We start from the raw sequence: 21,043 nt of genomic DNA on the forward strand, positions 1-21,043 counted from the left end.
CTGGTACTTCCACAATTTCTCAGCCACATGCACCTGTAGGTATGCCGACTTCAAATCAACAATCGTGCAGGCCCCTGTTATCTGCCTCCACTCTCGCAAGGTGTTTCCGCAGACATCCGTGGCCTCGCCGCCTGTATGACACGATATGTGATCATTCAGCTCTCGGAAGTCAAGCACTGGCCTGACCTTATGCTTTGTGGGCTGTATCACCGCCATCAGTGGCAGGACTCCGCTCTCTTCTTTTTCCCAAGGGATCAATATGCCCTCCTTAATCCACCGCTCCACCTCCCCCTCGAGCTCACTTCTGGCATCTCCTTTTAGAGTATGCTGATAGCAGCCCACTTTATTCTTTAACATCGGGGGCTCTCCCTTCCAGTGCCACTCCACTGTCCACCACTTGCCATCAAAGACAGCCCGAGAATCCTGGTCTTCAATGGTGTGCGCAGCGTGCTTTTCCTCACGGTTGTCGCCGGTGCATGGTCTCGCCCTACACGGTTTCCCCGCTAACCCAAAAGTTACACCAGTCTCGTTAACGGTGACACCTCCCAAGTGGGTGATTGCATCCATACCCATCACCACTTCGATCTCGTCCACCAAGTGACCAACCACAATCGCTCGCAGCGTCAGCTGTAGTCCCTGCACCACAATCCGCGCATCTGTAAACCCTTCGCAGTGTACTTCTCTTCCATCGACAGCTCTAACACTGCTTCCTCCACTCCACGTCTCTGCCACTTTTCTAGTCATCAGGGTTGTTGTACAGCCCGTGTCCACAAGGGCTCACGACATCTTCCCCTCCACCAGAATGTCGACCACAGGTAGCGACGATAAGCGCGCCTCTACTGATCCGAAGGAGCAACTACCGGCGCAGTAGTCTCCTGCAGTCCGTTTCCCCGCAGACACTCGCTGGCTATATGCTCCGGCTCTCGACACCGGTAGCAAATCACCTCAGGCTTGGGTGACACGCAGTCACGCACCATGTGTGGACCTTGGCACCGGAAACACTGTCCTTTGAACGGTCGCACATGTTCTTTCTTTAGCCCCTCTCCGCTGCTCCTAGCTGGGCCACTTTTCGATGTTGCAGTCGCTGCTACCGACGTCATCCTGCTGCACGAAACTAGTACGCGTGCTCGAGATATGATGTCCGCCATCGGCATCGAATGCACATTGGGAAGCTGCTGTAGCTCGACCGATATGTTGTTGGGAAAGCCAGTCACGAACGCCAACCTAACCGTCCGGTCCAGCGACTCTCCCTCGTAACACGCCAGTTTAGCTAATCTCCTAAGTTCATTGGCAAACACGTCCAACTGTTGCCCAGTCCATCTTGTTCTACCCAGGCGAGCACATGCCTCGAACATTCCCTCCGCAAAGGCCTCCATCAACCGGACTTCCACTTTCTCCGCGCTAAGTTGGTATGTCTCTTCCATCTTTAAATACAACGCCAACGCCGGACCATCCAAGTACAGCGGCATGAAGTTCGCCAGGTCACCTATACCATGGAGCTTCGCCACCAACTTCACTTTCTGCAGCCAAGTGACTACATCCGTGTAGCCGCAAAACAGTTTTATAATTTCGTGCGAAATACGGGCACTCATCATCATTTTTATTTATAAAACCGTGTGAGAATTGTTTTTGTTTATATGCCGAAATAACTTGTGGTGTGAATGATGAAGAGGACAACAGAAAAAGAGAAAGGAAATATAATTAGGTCTCACCTCGGCGAAGATTAGTCTACCAAACTCACCGAAGATCAGATCTCTCTCAACAAAGTCAATGCGTCTCGTCGCTTCCTCGTCTCAGCTCCAACTGCCGCTTCGTTGATGCCACAGGTGCGTCGTCCCTCACCGCTTCTGCTTCCTGCCGCACATGCGCCCTGCAAGCCCTGCTTCCGCCTTCCCCTATCTGTCGTCCTCTCCACCGACACCACAGTTATAAAAACTAGAATCCAATTCGATTTGAAAAGTAACGTTATCACCTTTCAACTGAATACCAGCGCCGGAAGCTTGTTTGAATTAGTTCCGTTTGAAAACGTCGTACGTGATGGATTCTTGATGGAATTGCAGCTACTAGGATGCGTTATTGCATACCGAGCAATGTGCAGTTGCTGCAGTAGAGATATACATTGGTCATTGTTGTATATGCTGTTGAAAACGTTGTGGATGTGAATAAATCCCTCACACTCCTCTTGATTTTCAATTATCCATAACTTGTTAGTTTTTACTTGTTTCAGTCATTTGGCTGCAGCCATGCTGGGGCGCCGCCTGGAAGGGCTTCAGTCACACAAATCGGCCTCATGACATTTGAGTTTGAGTTTCGTACTTAGTTTATGAATCATTTTTACCAAACTATCAGGTTACGAGGACGTAAACACAGCAACAGCGATTATCAAGCGGTGCTGGGGGACAAACACAAATATATATTCATATATATACGACGAGCGTCTTTCAATTTTCCATCTACCAAATTCACTCACAAGGCTTTGTTCGATCCGAGTGTGTAGCAGGAGACACTTCACCAAGGAGCCGCACAGCGGGACTAAAGCCAGAATCATGAGGTTAGGAAGCAAGCTTCTTGCTGCAAAGCCACGCCTGCGCCTATATTATATATATATATATATATATATATATATATATAATATATATATATATGTATGTGTGTGTGTGTGGTGTGTGTGTGTGCGTGCGTTCGTGTGTGTGTGTGTGTGCATGTGTGTAAATAACTAAGATTCACTTGAATTAGGTACTTAAATTGAGGTACCAAACCAACTCGCTATAAACCGCGCAGCTTTAAGTTAGGTGAATAAAAAGCAAATAAGTAAAAGTATATTACGGTATCAGTGCATTATGAACATCTTTTGGGATTAGTGATGTTGGAACTCTTGCATTTATAGCGTGACATTTCCCCCATTTACTACAGAATAATATATTTATGTGTTATATAAATATTATATACAAATGTACAATAATGACTGAAACTAATAATTTTTGGTTACATCGGGTGCTCGATAAATATGAAGAAGCGCTTAAACAACAAATTTTCATCTTTTAGACATAGGCCAACAGTACCGCATTATGTAGCAAAATCTGGGAATTTAAGGATAGCAATAGTAAATTTAGTCTTAAATGGGATATAGCACGTAGAGCTCAGCCATAGAAGGAAACCCGACAGAGATGTGAACTTTATCGTATGGAAATTTACGAAAGTTTTAAGTATAGAGAAAAGGAAAACCTAATCAATAATAGATTAGACAAGAATATCTTGTGTACATTGGATCACCCGTACCTTCAAATATTTTCGAAACAGATAATAATATCATACTATGATTTGGTGGCAGAAATTATCCGGTGTATAATATTATTCATAGCATACCCTCTATTGTATAGAAATATACGTAATAATGCCGTTTATAACCCCTACCTTTTTAATCTGCATTCCTCCTATACTCATATTACATTATTATCCTTCAGTTCTAGGATTTTCTTCCCTATTAACTATGATATATATATTTACAATGAATCACCAGATCTTACGCCTCCCTTATCTGTATCTATAATAATATATTTTGCAAATATTTTATAAAAAAAATTCCAGCGGTATATTTATCTTTATTTATCTTTGTATTAGCTTTGTTATGAAAACCTTGACTTATCCTTACTTTTTATTTATTACCTCTTATTATATCTATTATACTTTTTATGGCATTCACAATGGAAAGTTTTTTATCTTTATTTTTATTTTTCCTTTTATAAATCCTTCATTGGAATTTATACATTTTTGTCTGTTTTTATTGTTATTTTTATTATTTTATTTAGTCATTTATCTTATCTTATATTATTGTATTTTTTATATATTTATATACCCTTATATATACTTGTGTAATTTCTATAGATTCTGAAGGGATTTGTAACTTCTCTTCATAAAACTCATGGTATAATTTAATACAATATGGTATTTATATTTATATTTATAATGGAATTATATATTTCATAAATTCTATAAACATTTTTATTTATATGATATTTTAGATTTATATATTCTTTCACTCTTTTAAATGTTTCAGCCATTTAACTGCGACCACGCTGGAGCTCCGCCTTTAGTCGAGAAAATCGACTCCAGGACTTATTTTTGTAAGCCTAGCACTTATCCTATCTCTCACTTTTGCCGAGCCGCTAAGTTGTTGGAACGTAAACGCACCAGCCTCGGTTGTCAAGCAATGTTGGGGAATGAACACAGACACACAAACATATACATATATACGTATATATATATATTTACGTACACACACACACACACACACACACACACTCACAAATATATATATATATATTTATAAATGAGGGTGAAAAATTGATATAAATTTAATAATACCATTAATTTAACACCAAGTGGCTTAGCACGTAAAACTAGGGAGATAATACAAATTTATACATAAATTATTAGAGAGTTACCATTATGTGGATAGCTCTAGTGCTAAAAATAGCTCCGTTAGTATAGCCACAGAAAAGATGTTTCCAATTAGAAATAACATTACATTTAACGGAAGGAAAGTGAAACATAACGAAGAAATAGATTGATCGTGAACAAATTGTTTCATTACTAATGTAATATGTAATTTTACTTACATAGACATCTATAAATCCAATTGGTTAAACCGCACGTGTATTTGATGCTCGTGTAGGTCTAATGGATTGTATTTAAGACAAACCTCTGCTGATGATTTATATATGTCTATGTAAGTAAAATTACATATTACATTAGTAATGAAACAATTTGTTCAGGGTCAATCTATTTCTTCGTTATGTTTCACTTTCCTTCCGTTAAATGTAACGTTATTTCTAATTGGAAACATCTTTTCTGTGGCTATACTAACGGAGCTATTTTTAGCACTAGAGCTATCCACATAGTGGTAACTCTCTAATAATTTATATATATATATATATATATATATATATGACGGACTGCTTTCAGTTTCCACTACCAAATCCACTCACAAGGCTTTGGTCGGTCCGAGGCTATAGTAGAATACATCTGCCCAAGGTCCTACGCAGTGGGACTGAACCTGGAACTATGTGGTTGGTAATGCAGGATAATGCTAATATTGTATTAGCATTATCCTGCGTTTGAAAATAAAGTTATTTCTTTATCTGTATCTTTCAATACATTTCAACGCTTCTATAGTCAACTTCTTTTTTCGACTTTCAACGTAAGATAGTGTCTTATAAAGCTAGATTTATATATGCTAAATTTGCAGAAGAATTTGCCGTTGGGGCTGTTTAGCTTAATGGTAAAACACTTGACGCGTAATCACAGAGTTGTGAGTTTGAATCTCATGGGTGGCCGCCGACATATTTTTATGCAAAATATGCAGAGTTTAACCTGTTCATGTCATATTATTACCATTACCCTGTGTTTGAGAACAAAATTATTTCTTTATATGTAGTATTTTTATACCTTCTTATATACTTTCATGCTTTTTCATAATGTTAGTATTTGTTTTATAAAGATATTTTTTCAACGCTTTTTTTTAAAATAAGTTTACTCGATATAGAATTATTTATCTTATTTTTCTAGCCTTTAATATCTGGTTTTGATTCAATATAAACTGTGTACTCCTTCTCAGATAATATTTTTATTTAATTATATGTTCGTTGTTGAATAGTTTTAGCATGACCAACTTAGCAATATCAGCTTTCTCTTATATATTAAAGTACCTCATTTTTAAGGGTTTATATATCCTTTTTCTTTTACATGGTTCTAAATTACTCGTCTAAATTTTTAATATATAAATTTTGCTAAGTTAGTATACACCTCGTTACCCTCACTTTTAATTGCCGCAATTAGAACTCATTTTGATCTCTTTTGTTTTCCAAGTTATGTCCCTTTTTATTTGATAATCATAATCCGTTTAGCCACCCTGTCCTTTCTGACTATTACCGCTTCTCTTTCTGTCATTATCTTACTCGCAACTCTGAGATATATCCTTTTATGTAGATGAGGGTTGGATATATGATCCCAGTAATATAGTGACCGAGGAGAGTATCTGACATTAATTAATTTATCACCACCCAAGAGCATTTAACTATCAATTCCCAATGGATTTAATTCTAAGGAATTGTAGACAACATGTTGCATTAAGTCTTTTGAATGTGATAAAAATAAATATAAATGTAGTTATATCACCACTCCTCTTTCGTGACTCCTATTATTTTCCTCTGCCACTCTAATTTATAGAAGGCATACAGTTTATAGAAGGTATACTTTTTTTTCCCTAAATTTATTCTGCCACAAAAATAGCAAGCGGAAACAATGTAATTATTTTAGTGTCTCATACTGATGAAATTTGCTAAAATATAATGGTTTATCCTTTATGTTGGAAATCTATATGGTCATCTGCGTCCGAGGAGAGGAGTTTGTTTCAAATTGATGTAATGTTTTCATTGATCGATTACACAGAGACGCTTGAAATGGCCGTAATGCACTGATACCTGGACATCCTTGTTACTTATTTGCTCTGTATTTATATATATATATAATATATATATATATGTGTGTGTGTGTGTGTGTGTGCGTTTGTTTGTGTGTGTGTATATGTGTATGTGTGTGTGTATGCGAAGCACATTATTTTCGAAATATAAATTAAAATTCTTAATTCAAATGATGATATCATCATCTATAATGTAGTGAATACCACAATCAAAATCTTGTCGTGTCGAAAGCTGAGCAGTTTCAGCTGCGATAAATGGAACACCGGAAACTCGAAAAAAGACCTCCAAGTATATTACTCCGTAGTAAATGGGGAAAATATCTCGCTGCAATGAAAGAGCTCCAATCATCTCTTGTCTCGAAAGATGTCCATAAAGCAGAATAAGATGCTGAGTATAGACATAAAGATACTGAAGTGCACTACATACATTATGAATTGAATTACATTCATTGACTTTATTGCATATGGGTACAAGTTGGTTGTAGTATTGATGTCTTCTCCGAAAGGCATTAACAGTGAAAGCAAAGGAAAATATTTTCAAGCAGTTATCAATTTTGCATTGAAGATATATCTTTAGCTCAAGAGAAGTCGACGAAGATCAAATGTCCGATTTTGGTAGGGGGTGGGGTGTTTGAACACAAATTGTTGAGGAACACTTGCTCTACTTAGTAGTTCGATTTAATTCTTAATCAGGAGTTCCCTGTCAATCCATACATTTGTATGAAAAAAGATTCAAAAGATTTAACGTACATATTTCCATTGTAATGATAACCTTGTCATAGCTGTGACATTTTCGGTGATACATTAGACTGATCAGTGCAGACAGACAGATAGAGAAATCTGTATCACCGAGCGAGTGAAGGTGAAATCTACATATTTCGATATTAAATCTAGAAAATATGAAAAGTTTTAATTTCTGTAAGCGAAAAATGTCTTCTGTGACTTCCGAGTAGGAACTTCCCTGAGTCAAGAAAAAGCAAGTTAATCATAATATTCAAATTTATGTTCTTATCTAACGATATGTAAAGTTATTCAATGCTACAAATCACATTCACTCCAATTCATATGTACATTCAAATGACTTAAACAAACAGTGATTTCCAAGCAGAAGAAAATACATATACTTTTTATCCTAGGATATAAGTCATATGTACTTTATCAAGGAACCAGTCATTTGATCTTCGTCGACTTCTCTTGAGCTAAAGATATATCTTCAATGCAACATTGATAACTGCTTGGAAATATTTTCCGTTGCTTTCACTGCTAATGCCTTTCGGGGAAGACATCAATGGTACAATCAGTTATTTTATTTCCATCAAAAGTATTTGGACTGCGTACTGATCCAAAAGGAAAAGGAAATACACAAGAGTCCGTTGTATTCGACTTGCATATATTAAGATATATGTTATCAGCAAGGAGTAAGATTTAATGAAATCACATTCAAACAATAAACCATTTCATCTTACTTAAGACACAAATGTCTTATGAAACTATACAGACATCAGACAATTCCATTTCCTACAGTGTATATACTGCAGATTAGGTAAAAATAAAACAAACAAAAAACAATAATTTATATTATTGAAATGGTGAAACCGGTAAAAAAGAAATATATATCTGAAATCATTTGTATAATTCTCCAGTAAAATATATAACACAGCAAAGTGAGAGCCCAAGCTCGCTAGTTGAAGTTTACAAAAGAAAAGTCGTTGGAATTCATTACACAGCTAATTAATTTTGAGTGGCTATGTGAATCATACAGCCATATTTTTTCCGCGATAAATATAAAATATTCAGCATATTTATTAGAAAAATAGATTAATTCACAAACGTGATCGTTAGGTATTTCATTATTGTTAAAGTCATATTACAGTTTTAATGTTCATAGTAATAGCAGTGCACATGTAATATATAGATGGAAGAATTGATAGGTCGCCAGAAACTTAAAATACGCTGTTGTGTTAAGATAAGTCTTATCTGTTAGGTTCGGATCCTGAACATTTCTACTTTTCAGTTCATTCTTCTTAGAAAATTTCACAGATTAGTTAAAGAACTTAACACAAGATAGTTAAAACACAGCCCGGCCAGAATGTCTAATTATTGAAGATATCTAGATAATATAGAGCTATGATGGAGCTATATCTCCTGGACTTGCTTAAGTTCACAGTCTAATATAGTCTAATCTTCATGGTATATTTCCGTGTGAAATAAACCAATGCATCTTAATCATAAATTTTGAAGAGACATTTGATGTGACTGTCAAAAATTAAACAGAATAATTTATTAGATTAAGTTTAAAATGTATTGTTTAGCAATTAATCTCAGATCATTCTTTATAAACTTTTAGGAAAATAAAATAAAGTATATAACCTCTTTTCAGTTCAGAATATTTTTACAATACTATTAAACATGATTAACACAAAAGAATTTCTCTTTAACAATTATTATAGTAATACTGGAACACATAGCATGATGCATTTCAGTCAATATCTACGAGTATTGCACTTCATATAATGCGCTAATAATATTTATAAAAAGAAAGGGTAGTAAAATGACTGATAGATACTTCAAACAATCCACTGTAGTTAGCTGACTACATACTACTTTCACTCGAGTTAACAAATTACATGTTCCTTTGCCTCTAATGCTGATCTGTCTAGTACCTTCCGCCAAGTCCTTAAGTAACCTTTAACTCGACAAACCGTCCAAATGTGAGCGAAAGTCTATAGGATATTGTCCTGCTTTCCTCTTGATTTTGACTTTCAAGCTGAACTTCCACTTTATAAACCTCACTAGGGGAGATTTGAAGGCTGGTGAACAATGTTTCACTTGCTATGGCATTATTACGTCTAAATCATTATTACGTGAGCTCACACTAGTCTGTGCTACTTCCAGATGTTATATTTAAAGATTTCAAACGTGGGATATGGCTAGTAAACAGAAAGTTATATAATTTATTTATTTTGGGGTTGTAGTATTATGCAAGTTCAAGACCCGAAAGGCTATATATAACTAGAAGTTTCAGTTCCAAGTAGGAACATAGACGGTAATATATCAGATTCGTTAGCACGTTGGCGAAAATGCTTAGCGTCATTTCTTTCGGCTTTACGTTCTGAGTTCAAATGCAGCCGATGTCGGCTTTGCCTTTCATTCTTTCGGGGCTGATAAAATAAGTAACTGTTGTGCACTCGGTTCAATGATATCATCTAGCTCCCTCCCAGGAAATTTTAAGCCTTGTGCTTATACTAAAAAGAATCCTAAGTAGGAATTATTTCTTCATATCCAAGGTTGTATTATGGTTTACAGAGAAACAAATGTTACTGCATTATATAACAAAATAGCTGTAAGTAACCTTTCCACATGTATTATTTAATCTGTGCAAAGCCTTGCGTGGGATAGGCAATGGCTCTCGTGGCTTCTGATCTTAACTGATTGAAAGTGTTATCATGCACATTGTTTTGTCTTGGTATAAAAGACGGGCTACAGCAAATATTCAGCTCAATACCACAGATTTGCTTGTCAGTTGTTTGACCTTAACCGGTTGAGCATGGCCCTTAGTGGCTGACGATATGTGCATCTCTGATCACGAGCAGAATTAGTTGGGGAACACCATAGCCATGAGTTGAGAGGGATTCTTTGGGGTTTGAATAATTCACCTTTGGAAACATGGGTGTTTCGTTCAACATCCTTAAAGAACCCTTATTCAAGGATCTTTAGAGCAGAAGAAAATCTAACTGGATCCCACCTGCAAGGTCATGCGCTGTTTATCTTGATATTAGATCACCATGTCGCGCACTTATGTTTATGATACATATGCCTGATGTACCCTTATCAGACGGGTAGTCATGATGGGTATACTGGGCTTCGTATATTTTGCCCCAGTGTCACTTTGATAGCATGCACTGCTCTCTTACTCAATAATGATAATAATAATAATAATAATAATAATAATAATAATAATAATAATAATAATAATAATAATAGTAATAGTAATAATAGTAATAGTAATAATAATAATAATAATAATAATAATAATGATAAAAATAATAATAATAGTAATAGTAATAATAGTAATAGTAAAAATAATAATAATAATAATAATAATAATAATAATAATAATAATAATAATAATAATAATAATACAAAATAGATATGACATAGAATTTGAGGTGAATAATAGAGAAAAGATTATGGAAGCAAAAGTGGACATTATGAGAGAACTCGGCAAGATTGAGCTCACTGACATGGTTAATAGAGAACCACTACCAAAGTTTTCAAATGGCACAAGAAATAACAACACAATCATGACATATAACGTTGCCCTAGGACAGATCTTAAGAAATAAGGGGAATGATCTGACAACCTTAAATAATCTCATTTATTCCACTGCTAAAGTAGTAACTACCCAACTAGGTATTAAGATGACAAAGAAAAAGGGCAGGCATTTCAATGAACCTCCTAAGTGGAAAGTAGCGATACAAAAAGAGATTGAATCTCTGCGGGCGGATGTTTCAGTTCTCGATGAGCTTGCTAGAGGAGTGAATATTAAGCCAAGAAAAGCTAGAAAAATCAAGCAAAAATATAAAATCAAAGATCTCATAAACCTCCCTGTAACTAAGGAACTGTTGAAACAACGGATACAGTTGAAAGCTCAACGGCTTAGAAGGTATGACAAAAGAAACAAATTTTATCGACAAAATAAATTTTTTAAGACAGATGCAAAGAAATTTTATAGGGAAATTGGCAAAAATAAAATACACATAGAAGATCCACCTAAGATTGAGGAAGTGGAGGAGTTCTGGAAGAAGGTATGGATCAACGAAAAAGAGTTTAATGCTGAGGCTGACTGGATAGAACGTGAGAAAGAGAGACTGGATGAACTTGAAGAACAGAAATGGGAAGCAATAGGAATAGAGGAGCTAAGGTGTGTCCTTAGGAAGGCTCATAAATGGAAAACCCCAGGACTGGATCGGATCCCTAACTTCTGGCTGAATTGTTTGACAGAGGTACACGAACATCTCGCTGCAACTCTGTCTGATGTCATTCAGAACCCAGAGCAAATACCTGCTTGGCTGACTGAAGGAACCACCTACCTATTACCTAAAACCGAAGACACAAAAAACCCAAAGAATTACCGGCCAATAACATGTCTCAACACCACCTACAAATCCTCACATCCATAATAACGGAGAGAATGTACGCTTTCCTTGAACAAAATTCTATCCTTCCACAAGCTCAAAAAGGTTGTAAAAGAAACTCTTATGGGTGCAAAGACCAATTGCTCATAAACAGAATGATTGTAGAGAATTGCCGGAGCAAAAACAAAAACCTGAGTATGGCATGGATAGACTACAGGAAAGCGTATGACAGTGTCCCACATAAATGGATACTCAAGGCCCTTGAGATATACAAGATCTCCCCTGTCGTCTCAAAATTCTTAGAGAATAGCATGACCATGTGGAACACACGTCTCTTTCTAAGCCATAGTAATGGGATGAGCCAGTCCAACAGCATCAACATCAAACGAGGCATCTTTCAAGGTGACTCCCTCTCTCCATTACTTTTTTGCATGGCACTGATCCCACTCTCAAACGAATTGGATAGTGCCAGATATGGGTACAAAGTTTTTAGCAAGTTAATAAACCACCTTTTTTATATGGACGATCTAAAGCTGTTTGCCAAGAATGACCAAGAGCTAGAAGGGCTGCTAACAACTGTTAAAGAGTTTAGCAATGATATCGGAATGGATTTTGGCCTTGATAAGTGTGCTAAAGCAACTTTTGTAAGAGGCAAGCTCAGGCAAACAGCTTCTGTTAAATTAGATATTGACACTACCATCAAGGAACTTGACCCACAAGAAAGCTACAAATACCTAGGAATCAACGAAGGAGATGGTATACATCATGCTACTATGAAGGAAAAAATAAGAAAGGAGTACTATAGGAGAATAAGGCTTGTACTGAAGACTGAACTCAACTCCAAAAATTGCATTGAGGCCATTAACACCTGGCACTTCCAGTAGTCCAGTACAGTTTTAACATCATTAACTGGAACCTTACGGAACTCCAACGCTTGGACAGGAAGACAAGAAAGTTACTGACATCCAGGAGCATGCACCACCCTAAGGCAGATGTAGACCGCTTGTACCTACCTAGAAGCAGCGGGGGGAGAGGAATGATGCAATTGGAGCTGTGCTATAAGACATCTACTGTAGGAATGAACAGGTACCTATCTAGTACAAAAGACTGGATGCTGCGACTTGTGTGTGAACACGAAAGCAGCAAAAAGCTGCATTCTATTGTCAAGGAAGCTTATAAGTTCGAAAGGGAACTAGGCATTAACTTTGAATCAGGTGAAGAGCCAGAAACCACTGCTACCAAGCAAGCAAAGCGAATCAGGCAGACTGCAAAAAAGAATGGGCAGAATCAAATTGAGAGGCGGTGGAGCCAGAAGCCCCTGCATGGACAATACATTCTCCGAAGCCAAAATGCTGATGTAGACCAAGCAACAACCCATCAGTGGCTGAAGAGTTCTGGATTGAAAGCAGAGACTGAAGGCTTCATAATGGCAGCACAAGATCAAAGCTTGTTTACCAGAAACTACCAGGCTAACGTTCTCCGAAACGGTACTGACCCTAAATGCAGATTCTGTGACACATTTGACGAAACAATAGACCATCTCGTTTCGGGATGTCCTGTGCTGACACCAAACGAATACAAAAATCGCCACGATAGGGTAGGACAGTATATACATTGGAAGATATGTAAACACTACAAATCCGACACTCCTGCTAACTGGTATGAACACCATCCTCAGCCAGTTGTTGAAGGTAAAGATGTCACCATCCTCTGGGATTTTCCAGTCAACACTGACAGAACGATCAAGGCTAATCGACCAGACATAATTGTTAAAGACAGGGAAGAAAATACCTGCAGACTAATAGAAGTAAGCGTCCCCACTGATAAAAATGTATCTGTCAAGGAATTTGACAAACTTAGTAAATATAAGGACCTGGAAATCGAAATACAGAGGATGTGGAATCTTAAAACAAAAACTGTTCCTGTTATTGTAGGTACCCTAGGTATGATAAAAAAGGGATGTCAGAAACACCTAGACAATATCCCTGGAAAACCATGTCTCAAGGAAATCCAAAAGATTGTGCTAACAAGTACTGCCCACATCCTTAGAAAAACCCTATCAATGTAAATGTTTGTGTTTGTATTACATGGAGATATTTCTCTACTTCCCCTCCCCAAGCTTTCAGCTATATTTCAACAACTCTTAACCTTCACTTGCCCTAGGGCGCTGGGTGTGCCCCGGCAGGTGATTGTATCAAACATGCAGATTAAAAGTAAATGACAATGATAATAATAATAATAATAATAATAATATAATAATAATAATAATAATAAAATGGAGCAGACCCAAAATGCCGATTCTGCAACGACATGATTGAAACAGTGGACCACCTAATCTCTGGATGTAAAGTCTTAGCACCAGTGGAGTATAAATTAAGACATGACAGAGTTGGCCAAAATCTCGACTGGCTAATAAGTCGGCATTACAATATCAAAATTGCCGATAAGTGGTTTAATCACCACCCTGAGGCTGTAACTGAAGGAGAAAATGTAACCATCCTGTGGGACTTTCCAGTACATACAGACCGAACCATCAAGGCCAATAAACCAGATATTGTTGTGAAAGACCAAAACAATAAAGTTTGCTTATTGATCGACATGAGCATCCCCTGTGATCATAATATCTCAGCGAAAGAGTTTGACAAGCTCAGAAAATATAAAGACCTGCTCATTGAAATTGAGAAAATGTGGCATCTCAAGGCGGTTACAATACCAGTGATCGTAGGTGCACTAGGAATGATCAAGAAGGGAACCAAAAATTATATGAGAATGATCCCTGGCTTACCATCCCTGCAAGAAGTGCAAAAGATTGTCTTAACTGGTACATCACACGTATTGAGAAGAGCATTGTCGATGTGAGAACTGTTGCTACTCATGTATTTTAATTTAACTTAAAAAAAAAAATGAATGAACTACTGAGTTTGGTTTAATGGCCTACCAATGTATACTATGAGTTTCTTTGCCCTAGGAGTCGGGAAGACACTCGGCAAGAAATGGAAGCAAATTTGAAAGAAAAAAAAAATAATAATAATAATAATAATAAATAATCATTATTATCATTATTATTACCATTTTAATGAATAGTTCCACCAGCAATGATGTGTAGAATTAATACTATAAAATGAACATCGAAAATCAATCTATTGATTACGTTAAAGTAATATCATTAAGTATATAATGAAAGAAAAAATGTATTGTAAAGTTAATCAAGTTTATTTAATCAATAAAAAATGCTATTGTTCTCGATTGTTATAAATTAACATGAGCTGATAAATTGGCTATAGAGATTTCTTGTGACACAAGGAGATTTTTTTAGTTATAAGTCGTCTCTTTTTATCCATGATACGTGGCTGATCTGGAAAGAACCTGTAAATTATTACCTCTACTGTAAAACATTTACATACAATATTCAACGTTAATCACACAATATGTTACTTGATTCTCAGTGTATTGTTCTGCTTCTCTCATTTCATCTAGGTTTCATCCTCATATAAATCTCTAAGTATTTTCGGACCTTATGAAGTTTCTGTGTACCTTTTGTCGGGTGAATATTTTCCTTTACCATGCAGACACCTGTTTATACGTTCACCTTAATTTCTATAATGGTAACTAATGAGAGTGTTATAGTTTTCCAGACTATTAGGTAACGCTCAATTTGATTTTTATCTACATCTTACAGTATCTCACAGTCGTATAATCATGACTAATATATGGGATACAGTTCTATATTTGAAAGATAAGGAATTATGTACATTATTTACATTTAAATCTGACAGATATTTGTCCTCATCTTGTTTGTTGTTAACACAATGTTTCGGGTGATATACTCTCCAGACTTCTTCAGGTGTCCTGGAGAAATCTCTAACCTGGTATTTTTCGATGATATTGTTGTTGTTGTTGTTGTTGTTGTTCTTCTTCTTCTTCTTCTTCTTCTTCTTCTTCTTCTTCTTCTTCTTCTTCTTCTTCTTCTTCTTCTTCTTCTTCTTCTTATTATTATTATTACTGCCTTTGCACAGCTTCTAACGCTGGAGATGTACTACAGTGCCAACAGTTCACTACCAGCGAACTATGGTAACACCTCTTATTTTTTGAGCACCTTCCGGAGTATTTGAGCGGTTTCAAGCAGTGCTGTTTTCTGCAAGTGCTCCACCCTTTTGCAGCCACTATTCGTTCCACGCACTTCTCGTTATTCTTGATCACTGTTCTCAGGGCTCCGTCAATTATTGGTATTGCTGCTACCTTTTCATCAACCACAACTACTTAACTTCCCAAGCTAACCTGTCATATCTCACGACTTTTCTTTCTTCCTTATCGCATACATTGTTTTCAGCTGGGCATGCTATGTCTAGTGCTTTATCTTTGCAATCATTCATCCTACACAATTCTGGCCTTCCACATTCTAATAATAGCGGTTCTGTGGCATCTTTTACATACGATGGTATGTTCTTTTCTTCTGCTCTAATGCTGTGTTCTCATCCAATAACTCCTCTTCCCTCTATTGTCTTGGCACATACAGTTTCTCTGTGTCACTTTTTGGGTAGAGTGTCACCTATCTAGTCAGCAACTTACTTGTCTTTCTGCCTAAGGTCTTTATTTCGTCTACTGTTCACGCGATTACCCTTGCTCCATATCTAAGTAGTGAAACTACCCAGGTGTTGATAGCTTCGATTTTATTCGGTCCGTTTAGTTTCGACTTAAGTATCAGTCTCAGTCTGCACAAGTACTCCAACTTAAATTTTTCCATCAATTCTTTCTCCATGAATGTATTCATTTCCAAAATCCCCAAGTACTTACAGCCCGTCTCTTCTATCTGCTTCATAACCTCCCCCCGACAGTATCGTTAGTTTCTCCATACATTTGATTGTGCCTCTCTTTAATACAAGCACACCACACTTTCTCAGTCCGAACTCCATTCTGATATCAGCACTGAAGGTATACACCGTATCAACGAGGGAACTGACTTCGGCTTCATCTTTAACAAAAAATTTGAGGTCATCCATGAATTGCAAAAGGCTGACTTTTTGTTTGTGTCATTTGAATACATACCCAGCTTTTGCTTTCTTCAGAATCAGTGTCAGTCGCATCAAGCACGAGTTCAGTGGGGAAGGCAGTCGCTTTGGAAGATGCCACTTCTGATTTCTACTGTCACTAAATTTCTTCTGTATGCTGTCAGGTCCGTCCTCCAATTCGCCATGCTTTTATCAAGCAATCGCTCAACATTCGATGCAATCCCAAATAGGTTCATACACTCAATAATTCAAGAATGTGGGATCATATCGTTCACCTTACGATAGTCGATCCATGATATAGCTAAGTTACTCTTCTTCCTCTAGCAGTCTCTGAGTATAGTTTTATCTATCAGGAGTTGTTCCTTGGAAGCTCTTCACTTACTCTTCTGCTCATGTGGCAGGACTCCATTTTTTCTAGATGTTCGTGCAATGACTCTGCGAGTATTACAGTCAATAACTTCCACATCTTTTGATCCAGTAGCCTTGTACTGCATCTGGTCCCGGGGCTTTTATTTTGCTGATTTCCTTCACTTGTCATCATCATCATCATCATCATCATTATTATTATTATTATTATTATTATTATTATTATTATTATTATTATTATTATTATTATTATTCAGTAGTTCTATTTTTATAGCATGCTTTCACTTCACTACCGAGCGCAGCTCTGTGTGCCTTGGGTATGTGCTGTGATTTGTTGTGATGCTCTGATGGTTATTGTATGGAGAGTGTTCTGCGTAGGATATGTGCAGTGCCTAGTAGTGCAATTTTCTGTATGTTATATGTGTTTGTAAGTCCTGGTGTTTTTGTTATGTATTTGTCTGAATATTTTTTTATCATGCCTAATGCACCTACTATGATAGGAATTGTTTCTGTTTTCAGATTCCACATTCTAGTTACCTCTATTTCCAGGTCTTTGTATTTTGAGAGTTTCTCCATTTCTTTTAGAGACACGTTGTCATCTACCGGTATTGATACAACAATTAGAAAGCATTTTTTTTCTTCATGATCTCTGACAACTATATCTGGTCTGTTGGCCTTAATTTTTCTATCTGTGTGTATCGGCATATCCCAGAGTATGGTTGATTTCTCGTTTTCTGTGACCTTTTCTGGTGTGTGCCTATACCATCTTTTTTCTGTTGTTATTCCATAATGTTGGCATAGCTTCCAATGTATGTAGGTTCCAACTCTGTCATGTCTGTGAATATATTCCTTCTTAGCCAGGACTGGGCAGCTAGAGATAATATGATTTATTGTTTCTTGTCCATCTCCACATATTCTGCAGTTACTTGTAATATTTCTTTTCATTACATGTTTTTGGTAATTTCTGGTGGGGAGGCTTTGGTCTTGTGCTGCAATTAAAAATCCCTCTGTTTCTGCTTTGAGTCCTGAGCTTCTCAACCATTGCTGGGATTTTTCTTCGTCTATTTCTTTTGCGTTTAGTTTAGTGCAGTATTTACCATGAAGGGGCTTTTCTTGCCATCGTTTTATCATGGTTCGTTGCTGTTCTATTTTTAGTTTGGATTTCATTTGTTTTATAGCTCTTGTTGTTTCTTCATCATCTTCTTCTTCTTCTTCATGTTTATTAGGTGGTATGATGTCTTGTTTGTATTTGTCAGCTTCCTTAAATACTGAGAACAGTTTTTTGTTTTGCTCGTGTTTTGCTGCTATCTGGATCAGTTTTCCTTCCTTCTGAAGTAGGTATTTTTGCAGGCCTATGGTGGTTATTTTATAGTAGTTTTCCAGCTGTATAAGGCCTCTACCACCTTCTATACGTTGTATATATAGTCTTTCTATGTCAGATTTTGTGTGATGCATCCTAGATCCTGTCAGTATTTTTCTTGTTTTCCTATCTATTTTGGACAGTTCATTTCGTGTCCAGTTAAGGATATTGTAGCTGTAACTTATAAGTGGGACAGCTAAAGTGTTGATACCTATTATCTTGTTTTTAGCATTGAGCTCTGTGTTTAGTATTGATCTAACTCGTCTATAATATTCTTTTTTTATTTTCTCTTTCATTTGTGTGTGTTGTGTCTTATCTAGTTCATGGATTCCTAAGTATTTGTAAGTTTGGCTTTGGTCTAATTCTTTTATTTCATTGGTTTTATCTAGTGTGATGTTGTTACTCTTAACTAGTTTTCCTCTTTTCATGGTTACTTTGGCGCATTTTTCTAATCCAAATTTCATATATATTTCTTTGGTAAATCCATGAACTGTCTTTAATAGTGTTTCCAGCTGTTTGTCATTTGCAGCGTATAATATTAGGTCATCCATATATAAAAGGTGGCTGATCGTTTTGCCGTAACATTTATATCCGCATCCAGTTCTATTTAGCATATCAGATAGAGGTGACAGTGCCAAGCAGAAAAGGAGTGGAGAGAGCGTGTCTCCCTGGAATATTCCTCTTCTAATGGGGATGTCTTTGGTTTTCATGAGTCCCTCTTTTGTTTGGAGGTGTAGGACTGTTTGCCATTTATTCATAGAGTGCTCTATGAATTTTATGATTGTTGGTGCTACTTTGTTAATGGCTAGTGTTTCGAGGATCCATGTGTGGCGGATGCTATCAAACGCCTTTTTGTAGTCAATCCAGGCCATACTGAGGCCTTTCTTCTTTCTGTGGCTGTCTTTATTAATCATTAGTTGATCTTTACAGCCATATGAGCCTTTGCGGCATCCTTTCTGCTCTTCTGGGAACAGTTTGTTTTCGTCCAGGTGCTTGTTCAGCCTTTGCGATATCACTGCATTAAATGCCTTGAACATAGTAGGGATGCAGGTTATTGGTCTGTAGTTTTCTGGTTTTGCTGTTTCATTTGATTTGGGAATTAAGATGGTTTTCCACTTCGTGAGCCATTCAGGCATTGTCTCTGGCTCTGCTAGTATGCTGTTAAAGTTTTCAGCCAGCTTTATGTGCATTCCTGTTAGATATTTCAACCAGAAGTTGGGGATCTTGTCATGCCCAGGTGCCTTCCAGTTGCTTAGTTTTTGCAGTGCCTGGGTGACCTCTTCAGTTGTTATGGGGGTCCAAAGTTGTTCAGATGCCGAGTTTGTTATTTTGATACTCCTTTTTTTTCGCTGTTCGTTCGGCGACCATATTTCTCTCCAGAATTCTTCCAATTCTTCTGCCGTTGGTGCTGCAGTGACTTCTATTTTATTTTTCCCAGTTCTTGGTAGAACTTTTTGGGGTTGGAGTTGAACTTTTTGTTCTGTTCAAAGAAGCGTTGGCGTTTCTCGTACCGGTGGATCCTTTGAGCTTTGGCAAGGATATCTTGCTTCAGCTTTTCTTTTATCTCCGGCAAATCTTTTTCTGTGATGTTATATTTGCGGAGCATTTTTGTTCTCTTTTTGTTGCTCAGTAGCGTTGATTGTTTGCTGATTTCATTAAGAATCGACAGGTCTTTTCTAATTTTTTTTAATTTTATAATAATTATTATTATTTATTAATATTATTTATTATTATTATTATTATTATTATTATTATTATTATTATTTATTATTATTATTATTATTATTATTATTATTATTATTATTATTATTATTCAAGTCACTGCCTGGAATCGAACTCGGAATCTTGGTGTTAGTAGCCCGCGCTCTTAATCACTACACCCAAGAGCATATTGTGTAGGGGTTAAGAGCGCGGTATACTGACCTCAAGATCCTGAGTTCGATTGCATGCAGTGATCTGAATAATAATAATAATAAAAACAATAATAATAATAAAAATAATAATAATAATAATAATAATAATAATAATAATAATAATAATAATAATAATAATAATAATAATAATAATAATATCGAATAATGAGAAATTAGGTTCGAAATTTCCCTCAGGTTACCTGAAGAAGGCTGGGGAGTATATCTGCCGAAACGTTGTGTTAATAGCAAACATGACGAGGACAAATATCCGTCAAATGTAAATAATATAAATAATGTAATATATAGAATGTTGCAACCTGCAACACAAAATGCATCATTTCACACTCACTCTGCAGCGTCGAGTGCCGGTAAAGTCATACTAAACACTGAATTTTCAAACTCTGTAGCTATCATTAAATAACGAGTGGTAAGCCATTTATTAAACAGCCATTCCATCTAGCGAGAATTGTGTGCAACTTAGTAGAGTCGACTCCAAATATATTTCAACTAAATTGATAATGTGAATATAAAAATAATATTCAATAGCTATAGCGACTCTATTTTTGATTAAATATGTTTTGAGGACGCTATTTCTGTTGACTACAGAGAGTTATAAGCATGAAGGATAGAAAAGTAAAAAATAAGTGCTACAATCTACAGAGGTGATATTCCTAAATATTAGTCAAAAGAAATATCAATAAATTCTTTATATGTTCCATAATGCCTCAATTAATTACCTGCTTACAAATTATTTCTTTTCAATTATTGATCATTTG

The sequence above is a fragment of the Octopus sinensis genome, linkage group LG3 (genome assembly GCF_006345805.1).
Source record: "Octopus sinensis linkage group LG3, ASM634580v1, whole genome shotgun sequence".
In the NCBI taxonomy this organism is placed as follows: Eukaryota; Metazoa; Mollusca; class Cephalopoda; order Octopoda; family Octopodidae; genus Octopus; species Octopus sinensis.